Consider the following 21,425-nt stretch of genomic DNA (forward strand, 5'->3'; position numbering starts at 1 on the left):
GGCTGTTGCCTATACGCCCACGTGTATATCTCATGTCCTGATGGCGACAAAATTCGGTGCTAGGGAAAATCAATCAACCTAGTCATAGCACGTGCGGAAAGAAATAAAAACAAAATTATTTATATTTATACTCTTAAATGTTTTTTGTTTTCGCTTCCTATATCTATTATGCTACTTACTCTCCTTGGCAAACAATCAATTTTGTACAAAGCGCGCTGCAATTTACTACGAAAATAGTTCGTGCCTAAAAGTACTAATAGTATGTATTTTTGTAGATTTGCAAAAAAATATTTACTCCTACATGCATTTATTGGTGACAATACCATTGTTATCTGGCGTTGAAGTGACATTTTCTGTAACAAGCTTAATTCAGCTTTCCACAAAATTCGCTTTCAGTTATTTTTAGCAATTTAACTGTGGTCGTTATTAGTCATGCAATAACGTAAATGCAATAACACATGCATACATACATAGAAGCAAAAAAATAAATTATTAAGCAAAACGCAGACGCATGTCAAACAGGTGACACGAATATCAAGATTTTGTTTAGTGAAATATAGTAGAAGGAGATGTTTCGACACACAATTTTTACTTAGAATTATTCATTGGAGGGAGAAGATTTAGTATAAATTTGTATTTCGAATTTAAATTAAAATATCTTAAAAACACTGGCCGGTAATTTAAAGCCAAGTCAGATATTTGAAACAAGAAACTCAAAACTGGCAGAAAAAGAAATTGAAAAATCAGCGAATTCAAGGAAATCAATGCCAGGGAATTTGGAGAGTCCTTTATTGAGTACATAGACGCTAAAGACTAATAAAAAAGAGTTTTAAAAATTAGCAGACGTCTGATCTGAAGTTCACATGCCAAAAGTCTAAAGATGTTCAGATTTTTCGAACATTTATTTTCTCAAAACTGGTCGAAAAAATGAATCCTTAGCAGCGTAAAAAGGCTCTGAAGCATAAAAAGCCTTTAATTTGGTATCAGTAGGTAGAAAACAGGTTAAACAATATCAAGTTTATTTCCAGAGCTAAAAACACTGGTCTAAAAAGTACAAATTGGGTGTTTCTTAACTTAATTCTACAAACATGAAAACCGGTCGAAAATAGAAATTGTGAATTATTAAACTGAAGCTCAGGGGCAGTAAATTTCTTACAAAAAATCTCTTAAAATTTAATACATTTTAAAAAATAAATACATTGCAAAACTTAAGGCATAACAAAATTAAATTATTAGTAGTTCAATTTTATACCACTTGGTTAAACATTATTAACGGTATTTTCATAGTGATTTCTTAATATTATTTTTTCAAGAAATAAGTGCATTTTATAATACATATAAACCCAATTTTAAAACTGGTCGAAAATAGAAATTAATAAATTAGTAGGCTGAAAAAAGTCAAGGATAGCAAATATCTTAAAACGGCAAAATTTACTAAACTTCAAAAAAAAAATAAATGCTTTGCTAAAACTAATGGTATGACAAAATTTGGCAAATCGAACATTGAGTGGTGTTACGATATGATTGTGAAGATAGCTAAAATAATTGCTATTTATGAGACATAATTTCATTATTTTCTTAATTTATATTTTGTCTTTTTATAGTGAACTTCTAATTAAAAATAAATAAATGGAATTCATAATTAGGTAGAAATTCAGATAGTCAAAACACATATAGAACTCAATGCAAATATTTTTTGAATAAAACTGGCATATGCATATTCCAACTAAAATTGGTCTATACTGGTCTAAATACTTTTAGGAGAAATTCTATAGCCTCTTAAACAAGTTTTTTCAATACATAAAAATAAACTTGGTTATTAAAAAACTCGTATAAACTGGTCTAAAGTTATAAGGAAGATTAACATCACTGAATCTTCGAACGCATTTTTAACGCGTAAGTATGTATATATGTATGCACATATGTACGTATGTATGCATGTATTCTAGCATATTGTATTTTTAGTGCACCGCTTTGTTGGTAATAATCTAACAATGTTAAGTGACAAGTCGCAGATTTGAGTGGATAAAAGAGCGCTTGTGTGCACATTTAATGAACTTGCAAACGTTATATTTATTTGGTTGGTTGTGTTGGTGTGCCCTGTACACGTTTAGCAACATACTCATGTGTAACTTTTATACGCACATGTACGGCCACTTGATATTGTATTATATGTGTTAACTTAATTTAGCATAGGGGCAAGATAGTAATTTAATGGTTCATCATCAAGAATTGAAGCACATATACAGAAGCACAGCATACGCGCCATACAGCGTAGAGGGATTTACATTTTATGGCGTGTAAGTTGAATACCTACATACATGTGATTGTGTGTCAATGTGTACTTGGCGTTGCCTTCGGGGCGTATACGTAACATTTGACGCCATGCAGTTTGCCCTCTCATTAAAATTGTTGAAGGGGTTGGCCATGGTTGTTGTTTGTTAATAATAAAGAGATTTTGTGTTTATGATTCAATTAATTACATACAATTTATAGTTTGAGTGCTCAAAAGATTGAAGATACTTGGGAAAATTTTCGGGACATTTGCGTATTTATGATGGTGTCTATGGAGTGCGTTGGAAGAAGCAATGAGCTATGGGCGCTGGGTGCTGACATACGAAAATTAAGATGTGTATATCGACAAACATACATCTATGTTTGCAAGTGGCACACAGAGGTCAACTGCTCGTTCTAAGTTTGGAAATCACTTATGTACAATAGGGTGGTCCAAAATAAGTAAAGTCGGAATTTTAATGTTCTCCTATTTTTTATTTTAGAGATCGCTCAAGGCGCTCGAAGTTTTCAATGCATTTTATATGGGAAAAAAAATAACTTTTCCTAGAAACGGCATCGGAATACCCTGGCTGTCTTCAGAAGACTTTATTGTTTATTTAACCATTTGTTAATACTAAAGATTTTTAATTTATCCCCCCATTGCATTTGCTGGCATTTTCTGGCTGGGGGACCTATGAAATATAGTTATTAAAAAAAAATGGTTAAATAAATAATAATAGAAACAGATTTTTGGAATCGAAAAATATAGATTTTCAATAACTCCATACCATTTCTACGAAAAGTAGTTTTTCTTAAAAGTTTTTTTTTTTATTGCAAAACAAAAAAATAGGGTTTATTTTTTCGGTATAGAACAATCCTAGGTGGTGATAACATAAAAATTTCGACTCTACTTTTTCTCATGCATTTTTGGACATTTGGAAAATTGGACCACCCTAATGTACATACATATGTATACGCACGTAAAGCATCTCAAGTTGTTTAAACACCCAGAATAGTTTTGATTACACTTTATTTTGTTGCTTATACGATATGTAAGACAAAAAAGGAGCACATGGCATACAATCGTAATCAGTTACAAAATGCTGACATAAAGCCAATGGTTCCCGGTAGAAAGTGCCAGTAAGTGGACCTTTATAACTTTTTTGAATGCGTCCAACTGTGGGTGTGGGCCTATACAATTCGTTTCTTTTTGGCAACCAAACACCTGTGAGAAGGCTTACTCTGGGGTAGACATTGCGATGTATTCAGCTTAGGAGCTCACTAGAATATATAATTCTATATGACTGACCATCGCAACATTATCAGAAATCAGAGCGCATGACGGGGTTCTACCTGTATGACGAACTCATGCGGAAGTTATCACAGCCCTAAAATTACTGACGAACCTGAATATCTACATCTGTTATCTTCAGTAATTGAACGTAATATGCCTTACATTTGGCCACAATAGGAACTTAATAAAGTGTTCTTTCTACTAGCGAAGCTCAGCTCTGAGCTGTAATACTACACTGGCTTACAAGCCAGAAGGCCAGATACTGCCTAAAACGACTACTGTCAAATGGAGTAGGGACGAAAACCGACTGGAAACAGTCGATCACATTTGGAAGAATTGGAGTATTATATTTTACGTGACCTTTACAAATACAGCCTGAGGAAAATTTTATTTTTTTAGATTGAGCTTAGGTTCGCTGTCCAATTCTGAATTTAGTTATAAACTTTTTATAGTTTGTAACTTAGAATAGCTATATCCATAAAAAGCCACTGTTCTCACTAGGGATGCCAAAATATCAGGAAAATTGGGATCCCGGGATTTCGGGATATTGTTTAGGTAATCCCGGGATCCCGGGATTTATCCCGGGATTCAATTGAGACTAGATAAATTAAAATTGCATCGTTTCGAAAAGGGTAAAGGTCCTTGTTTTATGTTTTCTCGTTTATATTCAATGAAAGGAAAATTTGCTAAGGCCAAGAAAAGCTCCGAAAATTCGATAAGGCCAAAAAAGTTCGAAATCTTTTAATAAATATCGAATCCCTCCGATTGTATGGAGTTTTGCTTTGCTTTAAACAGGCAAAATGTTGTATTCAAAGTTTTGCGAAATACTTGAAGAAAATGGCTATACGAAGTTTTTTCCTCTCCTGTACAATTTTTAAATTTGGACTTAGCAACTTTGCACTTTACGCTAGCGATATTTATTAAATCAGACAAATTTTAAAGTAAAACATTTTTTTAATTGTATTTAAAAAATGTGATTGAGGAACGTATACATCACAAATAATAATGTAAATACCAGGTACTTTTGAAAGTGACGATGAATAAAAAAACACATAAAACAAAAATATACAAAAACAATTTCTCTAAACATGTTTATTCTACTCTATAAAGAAATGGCGAATGGAGAATTTTTCGCCATTTTTTCGCAATTTACTAGAAATTTTGAGGGTGTACGAGTCAAACGGATTTCAGAATCGGATTCATCGGGTCGAAATACATGTTGGTAGTTGGGTCTTTTTTGCCGGTGTTGTTATTATTGCACTTAAAATGTTTTCGTAAGAGCAGCAAAGCATTCAAAGCGAAGTCTTCTAAGCTTGACCTGCAGTTTTTACATACAAAACCTACTGATGAAAAACATATTTCGGCATCAACACTTTTAGGCTTAACTGTCAAAAGGCAGACATAATCCATAATGACCCCTATCTCCTCCATTACAAAATATTTGAACTTCTTTTACCAGCACGTCGGTCAAATTATAAGTTTTTCGATTTGAGGAAGTTTTGAGTAGATTGATCTAAAAAATTATCTAACTTTTCCTTAAAACTCTCTGTTTCGTTTACATTAGCGACGTTATGAGTAAATTCATTGAAATCTTCTTCAAAAAAGGCTCCGACTGCAATTTAAAAGTACAGTTTCAAGCTTTTTGTTGATTGCAGTCAAAACGGCATTTTACAAAAATCATACTTCAAAATTCATAAACAAATTCTTACTATCAATTCGATATTTCAAAATTTCCGGGACGTCAAAAACACCGGATTGGCATCCCTAGTTCTCACCTTGCTTAACTCAGCCTTATCGAGGTCTTTCCGTGACATTCTAGGTGAATATCTACGGACCAGACTAGTATTTAGATATCGAGGAAAATTATAGGGTAATTTGCATCAATGAATAATCCAGAGAAATGAAGACTTGCAGCAAACGCCTTGTACTTTAAATTTACTCGTCAACTTTAATATAGACTTTAACTACTTTCTAAATGTAAAATTTGTATGAATTATTTTTTTATGAACAAGGCCATACATTTGTACCTGATACCAAGGAAATTCTCGATAATAGCTGTTGAAATCCGGCACTAGTAGCGAAAACATTACTTTTATCACCTTAGTAGATGGTATGATAATTGGACAGTATTTGATGCACATGCTCGGAAAGAGAAAGGAAATACTGTCGCAGTAGGAGAAGAGAGGGTGGCTCACTATTAGTCTACTATAGTTACTGCTCGAGCCCAGACGGAGCACTGATACTTTTATAATAGGGCAATTCATCTTAAGGCGTAAATGCCTCGTAATCATGTAAAACTCGCAATCTTACTTCATTTTGTATGGAAACTCGGTTTCTTTACATTAGACCGTACCGAAAAAAAGTTCGAAATTTCGAAGAAAATTTTTTTGGTCGGTTTTTTTTTACAATTTTGTTATATCTTAGTCATTTACAGATGAATATTTAAGTATGATACATCGATATTCTTGTCTCAAGGAGATAATTTTTTTATTGCAAAGCTCATTGAACGCAAGTACCCGTTCTAGTATTTACCCACCAGATCTTAGTTCCTACCATCCTAAAGTATCACCGTCATGCCAGTAAATTAAAGCTCGCCAAAAATTATTAAACTAATGCTAAGGAAGTATTTTTGGTTCATCCAGTAGAACTATGAGTATTTACAAAAAATTATATTCCCGAATGTAGGTGTCATCGAAAAATGTTAAAAGGCGAGGCGAGCCTAGACTCTGAATTTTTTGTTTGCTTGCAAGGTGGTACGTTTATTATGTATTATATACATATATTTAAAAATCTACTCCAAGTAGAGGTAGCACATTTTCGTTCTTCCTTCTGCCTCCCTTTTTGCAACTCACATCGTACATTCTTCGAAGCTTACGTTGCTTCGAATATTAATTTCAATTTTATTGCTTTTCGTTTTTTATTCATCCTCAGATGTCGTGAATTTGTTTCCGTATTTACTTCCGCTTTTGCAGCTTTTAAGCAAAAGTGTGACAAACAAGGCGAGTGTCAACAATGTTTGTTTTTCTATGTCAGCATTTTAGCTTTTGTTGACACAATAATAAAAAAGTTCGATTATTCTTACACGTTTTTTTTGTGTCTTCCCCATTTCTTACCACGCGCTATTATTTTCCACAACTGTTTGTTTGCTTATCTACTACGATTTCCAACGTTTCATTGCCGCTTCAGTTTCGTCGATTAGAGCTTTAGCCTATTTTAGTTTTTTTTTGATACCGGTATTCATTTGTCCTCTCTTTTCCATGGTGGCTCTTGCTTTTGCTAAGTGCCTGTTGTGCTTGTCTCTTCACTTTTAATACCTAATGCATAGACTTTTCCTGCTTTTGCCTTGATTTTATTGCGCTGAGTTGTCGCCTGTCGTTGACAAATTTGAAATCAATTTGCTCTGTCCGTTTGTCCGATAGAAATCGATAGTTTTTTTTTTGCACTCAAGGGGAAGGTCCACTTGCTCTTTGAGATTTATTGTATATTAAATGCATGCGAATAATTTTTTACTTTGTACAGCAGTACTTATGTTTGTATGGTATAGGGTGATCAATGTAGACATTTTTTCAATTTTAAATAAAACAATTAAATAGAACTGCATGTTGGAATCTCTATTATTAACTAAAAGAACATGCTCTGACAAATGGCTTTTAAAAATAGTTTCGTTCAAATGTTGGTCCCGACTACGCTGTAGGCGGTCCAGTCGGAAGGTCAAATTTTCAATTACTCGTTCAACATTACGCGAATTAAGTACGTGAGTAATGTTGGCTTCCAAGTTTTGAATAATAGCTTGCTTATCGACGAAGACTTTTGACGTCACATAACCCCAAAGAAAAAAACCAGAGGTGTGATATCACACGATAACCTGCTGAAACCAAATGTTACCGACATCATTGGCTTCAATTTAATTTTGAATGAAATAATTTTTATGTCAGCGAATGTTCTTTCGGGTAATAATAAAGATTCCGACATCCAGTGCTTTTTTTAAAACTAGCAAATACCCGCCGTGCTTCACTGCGCCTTAAAAGTATTTTTGTGTTGTTTGACACCCGTATTGTAATATTTAATTTATTTTATCAACTCCAATACAATTATTTTCAAATAGCTGGCAACCATTCTCAAAAATACTTTCGGAAGTAAACTTTCCTAAACCTCTTCAGTTTGATACGCGTATTGCAATATTTAATTTATCTAATCAATTAAATTAAATTTAAATTTTCAAACATGTGGCAACCTCCACAAAAATATTTTCGGCTGTAAGCTTCTGAAACCTCTTTCTTTTGTCAGCCATATTTCAATATCTCCTTTATCTCATTAATTTACTTAAACTGCAATTTTCAAACAGGTGGCAACTCTCTAATTTTTTTCTTTCTATACTTTAAGTTAGACCTCTAGCAATACACTGGAGAAATAATAATAATAATAATAATAATAATAATAGATTGGCGCTTACACATATGTTAGTGTTTGGCCGAGCTTCTCATCCGATTTGTGGCGTGCGCCTTGATGTTGTCACACAAAGCGGAGGGACCTACAGTTTTACGCCGACTCCGAACGGCGATTGTATTTTTATGAGAAACTGTTTTTCATGGCAGCTCTTAAGAAAAAACATTTTTCTAATTTTTTTTTGCGCTGTTGCTTTGACCAGGGCTTGAACCCAGGTGCTGGTGAGTGAAAGCGTGCACTGCTTACCACTACACCACAGCGGCCGATACAGTGGAGAAAACTGCATTCAATTCCATGCATTCGTTATCGAGTGATGAGCGCACAAACATGCATACAGACAGATAGACAAAAATTCGAAAAATTGTTGATTTGGCTTCTATTGCTCTAATAAAGACCCCCATATTAATTTTTCTTTAATATATATAATGTACTGACATCGGATTGCAACAATTTTATGATATGTATATTTTAAAGAAGTCTAGAGAGATCATCCTATATATGACCTGAACTTGTCGACAACCATTTACTGCCCTTAGTCCGATTATACCCTTGGTTATGGTTTTCAAACTATCTAAAATAAGATATTTATAGAATTACTTAGAGAGTGCATTAAGCAAACCAGTAGTCGGTAAATCATAGTCAATTCCTCCAACAAAGGAATATTGGAAATGAAGGATCTTTATGCCTCACCAAATTGATGGCAACAAGAGAAGAGAAGAAAAAATGGCTCACTGAACCCGATCTAACAGAAAAATAATAAGACTAATAGGAAATAGCAAAGTCTTATAATTTTTCAAGCAAAGTCTTTATTCTTTGAATTGAACTTTTTTCGAACGATTCGATTTCGAATAGTGGTAAAACCTTTTATTTTGTAAAGGTTTTGAAGACAACCATATTCGAAATTAACAATGTGCTAGATGTACTCGTAAAATCGGCCTATAATGATTCCCCAGGCAATGGAGTTTTCTTCGCTTTAGAGCTATGCATTAATTTTACTACTATACCAACTTCGTAAATCAGCTTATTTATTCTAAAGCAAGACAACTCTGCTGCTATTGGTGCAACAACACTTTGTGCCGAAACCATCTTGTGCTTGGGGATGTACCGTGATGCTGGCCATAGACCACGCTTTATTCTCATAATAATCCAAAAGATTTTTTAGTACAGTACCAAAGCAGTCCTAAAAGACATTTTGTCAGTATTTAACATTCAATAAGCTTCCATCCAATCCAATCCAAATCATCAAATCCAATGATAAACACTTCAACGCCCACGCAAAATTTCTGCTTTATTTCGCCATAAATGTGATATATCTCCATTTGTAATAATTCGCTCTAATAAAAAAAAGAAATTTCGCCACATTAAACATAATTTTCCCCAGCGCATATTAAAGGCTATTAGTTTACAAATGCGTCCCTGAAACATTTATCATTCACACACAATGGATGCGGCACTTGCGAAGCACGCATTTACTTACCTACATACATACATATGTATGCAAATTATGTGTATTGTTCGTTGTAGTTGTTGCTCTTTTCGCTTTTAAATGTGTCAGTTAATCAACATAAATGCCAACATTGACAGATACCATATTAATAAAATACCGACGACAGAAAAAATTTACCACAAACACCATAGGGAATATGTTGAGAGAGCCACGCTGAGCAGTGAAAAGGACAAACGTTCAGGCCACAAAAGCACGAATGCACTCGTCTGTATACATAATCATTAAATTAATGACATATTTATATGACAGCTTCGTCAACTGCAGACACGTAAATGTCATTTATAAAATATTTGAGAGTTATGAAAATACTGAAATGGAAGTTAAGGTGAGGTGGTATGGTCATGGTATGGTGGTGCCAAAATGCATGTGAAAAAGTAAAGTCGGAATTTGTATGCTCTCACCTCCTAGGATTCTTCTATACCGAAAAAAATAAAGCCCCATTTTTTATTTTGAAATCAGAAAATATTTAGAGGTTGCTCAAAGCGTTCAAAGTTTTCCATGTATTTTATATGGGGAAAAAAACAACTAAAAAATTTTTATCAAAAAATCAAAAAATGGTTAAACAAACAATTGGGTATTGTTACTGTAAGTTTCCTGCAGAGAACTAGTGTTTTCCGATCGGAAAATATTGATTTTCAAGGAATCCATACCATTTCCACGAAAAGTGCTTTTTTCTCATATAAAATACATGAAAACTTCGAGCACTTTGGGCGACCTCTAAATGTTTTTTGATTTCAAAATAAAAATAGGGGTATATTTTTTCGATATAGAACAATCCTAACATTTAGTTTATCTGCGTTTTTAGTTTTTTTCCTGGTAGTCAGGATTTTTTTCCAAAGGACCATAAATTATAATATATACCCAAAAGCTTACACAAAATATGGATATATGGGTATCAATTAAAAGAAAAATTCAAAACAATAAAAATATTATCTTTCAAGATTTTTAATTTTGAATGCATTTTGAAGAATCTTAGTTTAATTTAAATCCTATAAATATACATATATAAAGTCCATAAAACTGCATTTATATGCTATTTAGACTAAAAAGCACAAACACGGAGGTTATGCATATCAAAATTTGCAAAAAATTTTTTGTTTTTCATATATTCTTGAGACAGTCTAATGTATATACGTATATTTTTTTCTTTCCCACTGCTGGTGGCATTTCACATTCATTAGCCATTCAACTGCATGCCTATGACAAATCGATAATAAAGAGAACACGCGCAAGGTTAAGTGAGAGGGTGGCCGTTTCGAGTCACGAAAGTCAAGGCAATATACAGCAGTTAATCAGCTGACTTCTAACCCCTTTATTTATATACATGTATACATAAGTAGATATTATTCTCAACAAATTGGTTCATGAATAAGTAAATACTATGCATGTGAGCAAACATCAAAGTTGAATCAACAAATGCAAGCGCATTGATTTTAGTTGAAACCAATCTTTTTTTTTTTGGAAAAATCGGTAAAAGTTGACATACGAAATCTAATTTATTGTGCAACTCAGAAAAGCTTTTATAGCGGCAGGACTATCTGAGTAAAAGACTATCGCCTGCAGATCGAAATTTGTATCAATTAACCATAGCACAACTTTCTTCGTGGATGTAAGCTCCGTCTGAAACACGCAGAAGTGATCTAGCAAACCGAAGCTCAATTTTAGAGACAGTTCCCGTGAATATATGTACATACGTACTTCACTTCTTACTAATGAATTTTCCAAAAGTCGTCGGCGTATAACGAAGCGGAACTGGAGAAAGCTTCTAGGATTATTCCTTATTCGCATTCGTTCCTCAAGAGAATCCGTATATTCGATTATTACACGGCTCAACAAAATTTGGACAAAAATTGCAATTTTCAAAAACTAAAAAAAAAAAATAAGTTGGACCAAGGCACATTGAATAGGTAATAGCAGTAGAGCAGCCGATTTGATTTCTTTTAAATTATTTGGTCTCGAAAATGTCAAATATTTTAAATTTTTTCTCACAAAAATTCTAAACTGTTAAAATCTATGTATGTACATATGGGTGTCTGTATTTGCATTTAAAACCTTTTTCCATACAAAACAAGTGATCGAATATCAGCTTTTGAAACGTTCGCCCAACTCAGCAGCACAACCAACTGAGCCTTGCAAAGGATGGATGCTTCGAGAAGTAAACAAATTTACTAAGGAAGAAAGTTGCAATAATTTTATTTTTTCCAGTTTCAATTTTAAATTTTTTTGTATGGTGCGCTTTTATTTAGAAGACAAAAAATCAAAAAGAACAACAAAATATACGCATATGTTGTTTTTGCTCAAATGCTACAGACATAGTTTTCTGAAGAAAAAACCGCGTATGAATGAAAATATGAGTTCAGTGGAATTGATTGAAAAAATCAATGTGAAAAATATAATTATTGACTTCTAATTTCATTATTTTTTGTTCTGACATAAGGCAAGCAAGTTTAATTAAAATTTCAAATAGCAGGGATTTCTGTTGGCAACATTTACTCAATATCATAGTTTGTCTAGTTTTCCGGGATTTCTTTCACTAATTTCTACCCAACTCAACGACATGAGGTAGAATCAATCGAATTGGATTAATCGGAATCGGAAAAACTAAACTATAAAATGAGATCGGTCCCGTGTTCCAGATCAAAATCGTCCAAAATTTGTTGTTTCGAATGTATCTAAAATTATTGAGAGATCGAGAATCACCTTACTCCACTTTGTTAGAGTACTTTGTCTGACTGAACTTGGGTCTGCGTGTACTGTAATATAAAGATCTACTGGGAATAGGTTGAGGAGAGTTTCAAGAACTTTAGTTGGAGTAGACGTCCACCAAACTGTGATTTTGTAAACCATGAACCGCTGCGATATACACGCAGTTTGATATCTTTGGTTTAAGTCTAAATTTTTTTTACCATTGGCGGATTTGCATGCATATAGGACCTATAATGTCCGAGGTATAGCCCCAGCATTTCACTTCCACCGTGAGAGTCACTGTGAAACCATTTAGCGAGAAGGCTAAAAGTGTAGAATTTTGTTCATACTTTTTTCACTATAATTAGATTAAAGTTTTGTATTTTATTTTATTGTATTTCATTTCTTTCCATGTCAGTTTAATTTTCATTGTAATTTTCGCGAATTTATTATGATCAGGTAACGTGCAAAGTCGTTATGTGCAGCCCATAAATTAAAATCAATGAAATACATAAATTTCTCTAGAAGATGAATACGATCATCGCCCGTCACCTTCACTTTACATTGAATCAAGTCAATTGCACAACGTCAATTTGTACATTTCGATCGAATGTAATTAATTTGTTATTGCATTAATCAAGTAATCAATGCTAATTCAACAATGGATAGCGACAACATGACACAGAATTGGAAAACCCTATGTGAAATAACTGCTTATCGGTACACAATTTGCGACCCCAGCTGAAATGCGTTTCACGCCCAGCGTAAGTGCTCGCCACAACGTAAACCACTAAGTTCGTCATGCAACCAAGGCTTCGCTCGCCACCCAATCAGCGAATATACATACATACATATTTGTATGTACATGTGTATTTGTTATAGCCAAACATGTGGTATGCATTTAACTTTTCGCGCCACTAACCCGTTAGCAAAGTCACCGCTTGAATAGACAAGCAAAAAATCAGCTATTCGTGACGGCGTTAAAGTGACTGACTACTAAAAATAGCAGCTTAAAAGGGAAATGTAGAAAAATTCTAATAAATAAAAAAAAATAACTTTCCAATATTGTGACAGCTTACGGTTTTAGTTCGCTAACTCTGATTTAACTATGTATGTACATAAATGTGTTGTATGCCACAACGAGAACCACTTGAAAAAATAAACAGCCGCGAAGTATGTATGTACAGAGTGGCGTGGCGTACAAAAAAACAAAAAATTCATAAAACTTAAGCGAAAACGTTAACAGACATAGTTTTAGGCGTTTTTACAATGTTTACCACAATGTTGGTATTTTCGCGCTTCGCTTCCGGTTGTGCGTTACGCCCTCATGACCTAGCAGCTACCCTACAAGTTTTTACGCCTATACGCCCTCTGAGCAGCAACACATTACTACTACGTAGTGTACACAAAAAAATGTTTATATGAAAAAGTTCTTTCCTTTACAATATTACTATTGTTTGTCTAGTCGGTACAGTGTGTAGGAGTAAGCAAAATTAAAAACAAATTCGTTGTAAACATGCACTGGAAAGGAAAAAAAATTGTGGTACCTTTCATTAAGGAAGGGAATTGGAGCTTGAGATATTAAAAAAAAAAAAAACAATTTTTGGGAGCAAAGTTGCGGAGATCAAGGGATCTCTCAGACATTTAAGCTGCGATAAAGTCCCTAATACCGAATACGATTAATAATGTCAAACGGACCCACGACAAAGCATTATTTCCAAGGCTATAAGAAAGGGACAAAAGTGAGATTGATACAATTCAAGTTTCTCGGTGCAGAAAAACGTTATTGGAGCAAACTTAAAGGCATGTGATAGGGCAAGAGATACATATATTTCAAAATGCTAAAACCAAAAATATGGCTATGCTACGTATCTTCGAAAATAGCCCAAAACCATTTTTTCGCATTCGTTTTTACAAGCTTTTATTTAACTTCACTTGTATGTATGTGTGTATGTCCTGGAACTTTGCAATCAATATTTAACAAACTTCCCGATGTGCTACAGACTTGAAACTTCAAACTTAGCCGAGAACTCGATGACAATGCAATATAAAAGATGACTTAAACCACTAGGTGGCGCAGGAGTCGAGAAATTTGTAAAACCCGCATTTATAGTCTGATGTGGTTCATATTTAGAACATATATTACTTGTATGATAATAAATAAATCCACAAAACATTTTGCCGATAGGTGGCGCAGGAGTCGAGATATTTGGAAAACCCGTATTTATGATCCAATTAAGTTCAAGTTTAGAATGCATATTGCTTGCATTTTTTGTGTAGTTTTTTTTACAGATATCACATTTAAAATTATGTCAAAAAAATATTATAAAAGTGTCCTATTTTTAGCTAATTTTAAAAAGTTAAATTAAATCAAGTTAGGGAACTTTCTATTTGTCTTAAACGAAATCGCTATATCTATAAATTATTTCATACTTTTTAGTTCTTGTTGTATTAAAAGCGTGTTTTTAGTTTTTAAACTATAATTTTATCATTTTTATCTTAACTCTTACCCCCGTCCAATAATTATGATATTTTTTCTTACTATATTAGTTAATTTATAATTGATTTTTTACCTAAAAAAACTAACAGTATTAGCTAAAAATACAACGGAGTAATTTTCTCTGAAAATTTACGTGATGGATTTTTTTTATTATTATTTTTCGCTGCTTACTATATGTATTTATGTATAAAACCTACCCAAATTGCTAATTGCTATTTTAAGGGAGAAATAAATCGTAGGTCTGTGTAATTTAAGAGTTACCAACAAATAATAACAAAACGAAACTTTTTACAATTACTCTTTTGCAAAACATACCACTGTTTGTTTGTCCTTAGTCACTTAAATTGGCGACTATGTAGAATATAAGACTACATAGTTCACCATACTACACGAAATTTCTAAACTTATGATACATAAGTACATAAATATGTTTTTATTATATGTAAATAACTGTGTATGACAATTTTTTCGTGAGTATCACATATCTGTTCGTAAATATATCTGTGTTCGTATGGAATATTAGCTTATGTCGAGAAGCTGGCTTTAGTATAATGCGGCGTTCCCTTTATCCTTTAAACGACAAGGAATTTTTTGATGGGACTTAATAAGAATATTAACTTGCTAGTATCGGAACTATTTCTTGGAACTATTTATTTGCCAAAAGTTCTTCAACGAGTCGGCGCCAGTGAGTCATTCACAACCGTATGCTGCGAATTCCGCATTATACTAAAGCCAGCCTTTCGACATAAGCTAATATTCCATATAAACACAGATATGTAGAGCAGTGTTTTGTTTTTTTTTTTATACCCGAGCGCACTTGTGCACAAGGGTATTATAACTTTGTTCACATAACGGTTGTTTGTAACAGGCAAAACGAATCGAGATAGATATAGACAAATGTATACATAAATGATCAGGATGAAAAAAGAAATCGATTAAGCGGTGACTGTCTGTCCGTCCGTCCGTCCGTCCGTCCGTCCGTCCGTCTGTCCGTCTGTGCACACGATAACTCGAGTAAAAATTAAGATATCTTAACGAAACTTGGTACGTGTACTTCTTTCGGCCGTATGGTATTGAAAATGGGCAAAATCGGACAATAACCACGCCTACCTCCCATATAACGGTAATTTTCAGAAATACTAAAACTGCGATATTTTAGTAACTACTGAAGATTATTCACTCAAAATTGATATATGCAATAACTTTTAGACAAAAAATAAGAATATTATAAATTTTTGAAAAATGGGCGTAGCCACGCCCACTTAGTGTTACATGTGTATATCTTGGCAACCGCTGCACCGATTTCTTCCGAACTTGGCACAATTATTGGCCTTGGTACAGGATACCAAATGGCCGAAAATTTTCAAAATCGGACATTAACCACGCCCACATCCCATATAACGGTAATTTGGAGAAATACGAAATCTTCGATAAATCCGTAAATATTGAAGCTAATTTATTCAAAATTGATGCTTGCAACAATTCTTTATCAGGAAATACGCTTATCATAAAATTTTGGAAAATGGGCGTGGCACCGCCCACTTATGATCACATATATGTATCTCGGTAACCGTTCTACCAATTTGTACCAAACTCGGTATGATTATTGTGCTTGCCACATAGAAGCAAACCGCTGAAAATTATTGGAATCAGATTAAAATTACGACCACTTATCATATAACGGTAAATTTTAGAAATGCTCGAAACGTCAATATTTCGAAATTTAAGGACGCTAATTTATTCAAAATTGATACACCCCGGCTTATCATGTAGCGGTAGCTTTCGGAAAGGTGAAAAGGCATATATGTGATACTTGCGCCGGGTATTTAATGTTCGGCCCCGCCCGAACTTAGACTTTCTTACTTGTTTTTTTTTGTTAGCGAAGTCTGCGTTCCAACTGGAACAAGAATTTTTCCTATGCAAACATTTTTGCTACAGTTTTCTATATTTTCTTGCCAATGTAATATGTAGTTTATTGCTTGTCTCATTTTCGTGTTGCCTCTACGTTGTTTTTATTGTTGTTAGCGGTGGTTTGCGTTCGTCATCTACTTTATTTGTAGTTGTGTGGGAAAATGTTAGTTTGCTATGCTAGTAATTTTGTATGAATATTCCATACGAATATTTGTTTATTACATGCTTGTATGTAGCAACGCAGGTTACCACCTCTACTTATATATATTTTTTTAATAATTTAATACAAAAGAAATTCATATACCTCTCCTAAGGTTTGTTCTATGGTAATTAAATAACATTTTTTATTGAAATATTTTCCGATAGATGGCTTTCAACGTTTAGACATTTCAGTTTTAAAGCTATTTTAGTCCTCTTTCATTTGATACCGAATTTGTTTAATTTGGATAAGCGGTATGTTTGTTATCAGGAAATTATTTTTATTTCAAACTTAAAAAATATTTGGCCAAGGTGACTTAAAGAAAAAAGTAAAAAGTAAGACAGATCCTACTCGGCCCTACTCATTAGTTATACCTTTTTGAAGAAAAAATTTCATGAAAAATAAGCCGTGTTAATAATTTATAATTTAGCGACCAAGTTTTATTATGTAATATGAAAGCAACATTATCCATGTTTAAGAAGTAACACCAAACCAGCAATTACTATTGTAATTAAAAGCTTCCATAAAAAAATTATTAAGAAAGCTATCAACTCATAACTGTTAGAACGTGCCACAGTCGAATTCGTTGAATTAAATGGATTCAACTGCTTGCTCAGCAGATACTATTGAAAATACTAATCAGTTTTGAGTTCGTTGGACATTTCTGAATAAGAATAGCTTTATTCCAGTTAGTTTATCACAGTTTTAAAATATGCCTTTTTCGCGTAAAACATGGCTTCTCCGACCACTGTTTGCCGGTTGGCGTGAATCGTCTCATATACATACGAACTGGATGAAATGAATTAAGATTTAAATGAATCTCAATGAAATAAAATTAGCATATTTAAACGCTAATGACTTAATCCCAAGAGACATTTTTTCTCACATTATTTAACCCATAATTACTTCTTCCAACTATTTTGCACATTCACACACCACACTGAAAAATTACTGTCACACACCTTATATAAAATAGTTTCCAGCCAGCTTGGTATAAAGTTAGTACTTCTTAACTATCTTACTTTCGCAGACCGCACAAAGCTGAAATTTTCTATACACTTTCTACATACATATATGTGTGTATATGTATGTAGATAGCAATTTTTTCCCCGAATCTAATTTACCTTGGCTGATGTGGTGTTGCATGTCGAAAGTTGCCAAGCAAGTTGCTACCATGAATACCATGAATAGCTGAACTAACATGTACATATACACCGGCTAATGGATGACTACTTTGATAGAGTGAATGAATGCACGTCAATGAATGGCGGCTGTATGTCAAGTCCATGTTTTCATATCACTTTTTTTTCTTGCTTGTTTGTGTGCTTTTGTTTTGGTTTCGATTTTGTTATGATTTGTTTAAGTGTGTTGCATGCAACCTGTCGAGCAAATTGAAAAGCTGTGTTAAAAACTGTGAAAATTGCTGGAAAACATGCATAAGCTGGAAATCAAATATGTATGTATGTATATTGGTACAAATATAAATACGACTACAAACATACGTTTAAGGTAAATTGTGTGGTTGTAAAACAAATTGTAAAAGCTACAATAATATGCAGAGCTTTTGGAAACTCCGTAGCGTATGGGTGCTTAATTGAAATTTAGATTTAATTACGATAACACTGTTTGTTTTGTGTCACTAACAATTGCAATTAGATTGAATTTATTTGTTTTGGATGTATGCAGCTTGGAGTAGAAATTTAGGATGATAATTTATTTAATGGATTTGCAAATCGGTGGCCATTATTTCCAACCTACCGGGACTGTTTATATACATATATTTTTAGTTTTGTTAAGTTGAACTATTGTAAAATAATCGAACAGTAAATTTCTTTTTATGTAAACCTGAAATATGGGAAATATACACTTTCCAAGTGTTTCAGCTAAAATGTTTTAAATGTTTCATTGAATGAATAATGTATCAAGTCGGCCGGGGAGTCATTGGACATCATCCTAAGTACTCAAATGTCAGGGTCGAGGAATCCGAGACTGCTTTAAACTAGGGAGAGAGAGTATCGATAGAGATGCCAGCGATTAATCATTTGATTAAATTAATCAATTGTTTTTGTCCAACTTACGATTTAATTGCATCGCAATCTTTTGTTTCATTAATCGATTATTAATCGTTTCTTCGACATAAAGCCATAGTTGTCGTCATTCTCCTTTAGCTTCTCTCCTCTTTCCCCAACCCTTCCTCTCTTTTTCCGGTCTCCCTACGTCCTTTTTCCTTTCCCCTCTAAGGGCATCTCAATGGACAGCTTAGTCGAGTGCAAGTGTGTCTCCATATACGGAGGCAGCCCGCTTACCTAACCTAACTTAATCTAGCTCGAAATCTAAGCAAATACGGAGCTGTACAGGACTTATAGGCTACCAGACAGATCTGGTGTACCCACAGCCCATTCGAAATCAGGGGGTCTACTCAAGATATTTGGGAACCTTGATTTGGTTCCTATATAGAAGGCTTGTTTGAAGTTGCGAAAAAATCATGTCGATTTTTGACATTTGTTTTTGCTGACGGTTTTACGCATTTGCTTTCATACAAAATATATTGGAAAATTTTTTTATATAGAAAAAAATTATCAAAAATCAACGGTATTTTTTAGCAACTGTAACCTTGCAGGTTATTCAATTAAAATATCAAATAGAACTGCATACCAAAAAATGTTCTGAAAATTCTGATATAAAAGTTTAGAATTTTGGAGAATTTTTACTCAATTTTATACAGAGTTTAAAACTTCTATGCAAATGTACATATATGTTTCTACACCCTCACGGCATTCTGCAAAGAACACAGACAGGTTCTGACCAAGGATGCAATGACCCGACCATAAGGCCGGAGTCTACGAGTTTGTGGTTAATAACCACTGGTTATCACCAGGGTGATAAACCACTCAAACTAGACAACCAATGAAGTGTCGGAAGGAAATATAATATTTTTGTGTAGATCTCTTAAGTTTACATTAGGCTACCAAAAAGTTTATTTATTATAAGTAAAGAAGGGTATCTGAAGAAAAAAAATTAGTTAAGAACAGCTCGATTTTTATAGGCATAATCAACCGAATTGAGAAAATATATTTTGGTAGGAGCCATAGAAAATGCCAATTTTTATGGTTTGCTTAGGGATGAGAAAAAGCGGTTTCGCTTAAGACGCTGCTTTACTAAAACGGCACACTAAAATCTCGCACGCATGTTGAGCGTGTGACACTGCGCCTAGTTTACAAATAAAGCAAATTACCCATAATCCTTGCATGTTCTTTAATTTTCTACTTTAACGCCAATTCAATATACATATGTATGTATGTACTATATAGCTTAGCGTGTACGCTTTTTTTACTCTTAAGATCAACAATTGTCGGGATTAATTTCACACAATGAATTGGCACACTTTCTATGCAACCATCAAGTACCTAAATAAATGCAAATGTAGGTATACGTATGTACCATAGGGTGGTAAAAAAAAAGTAAAGTCGGAATATAAATATTCTCACCTCATAGGATGCTTCTATATCGAAAAAATATACCCATTATTTTTGATTTTTAAATCAAAATCCATGTATTTCATGTATATGGGAAAAAAACAACTTTTTGTAGAAATGGTATAGAATTCTTGAAAATCAATATCTTTTCGACTTCTAATAATAATACCCAATTATTTATTTAATCACTTTTTAATACTAAAGATTATTGTTGCATATTGTGAAGTTTTTGGCGGACGTATAAAATATAGTTACTGTGAAGAAATGGTTAAATAAACATCTGGGTATTATTATTGGGAATCTCCTGAACAGAAACAAAGTTTCCGATCGAGAAATATTGATTTTCAAGAATTCTATACCATTTCTATGAATTATTTTTTCCTATATAAAATACATGAAAAACTTTGAGCGACCTCTAAATATTTTTTGATTTTAAAATAAAAAAGAGTGGTAGATTTTTTTCAGTCTAGAACAAGCTAAAGGATGAAAGCATAGAAATTACGACTTTACTTTTCCCCCCTCATGCATTTTTAGACCACCCTAATGTACACACAAACGTCTGCCGCGTGCGTTAAAATTTAGCCACAACTCACTTGCGCACTTTGTCAATGTCAATGCTTTATTGCGGCTTCCATTTTTTCCATGGGGCTCAGGTGTCTTTTGTACTATGTAAAAGTGGGTAGAAGCAAATTTACTTTGGTGTACTGCAACTAAGATACTCAAGCTACATGCGTGTTTTCGCACGAAGAAAAAATTTCTAAATCAAGGCTTTACTTCACCATGCGACACACGACACGGTATCATAGCCCAGCGCTTCTGGATGTGCGTGCTCTCTAATCCCATTACGCAGTGGCGAGTGATACTTCAAGCGTAGCGTTGTAGCAATGAGAACTCAAAAGTGATGTTGGCAAACACTTTGCAAATTTTAGTACTGCGAGACTTTTTTCCTAAACAATTCTTGGCGTAAAACCATCGTCTGTAAACTTTTTGCTTCTGTGTTGTTTGTTTTCTTGTTGCACGCATTTCGATTTTCCCATTTTACCATTTCGTTTATTCACTTCGCCCACACTTGAGCACTCTTGCCCCAGTGGGTTTGCAAGTGACAGCAAACTAATGATGGTAGCACTGGTGTT

General features: G+C 33.6%; 1 protein-coding gene across 1 annotated transcript in view; it reads left to right on the plus strand.

Annotated features, from left to right (window-relative positions):
- LOC118744571 (calbindin-32) overlaps positions 1-21,425 on the plus strand; it is a gene marked incomplete in the record, with an annotated part of 160,285 nt that overhangs the window by 12,700 nt on the left and 126,160 nt on the right.

The sequence above is a fragment of the Rhagoletis pomonella genome, unplaced genomic scaffold (genome assembly GCF_013731165.1).
Source record: "Rhagoletis pomonella isolate Grant_MI unplaced genomic scaffold, Rhpom_1.0 Rhpom_scaffold_00008, whole genome shotgun sequence".
Lineage (NCBI taxonomy): Eukaryota > Metazoa > Arthropoda > Insecta > Diptera > Tephritidae > Rhagoletis > Rhagoletis pomonella.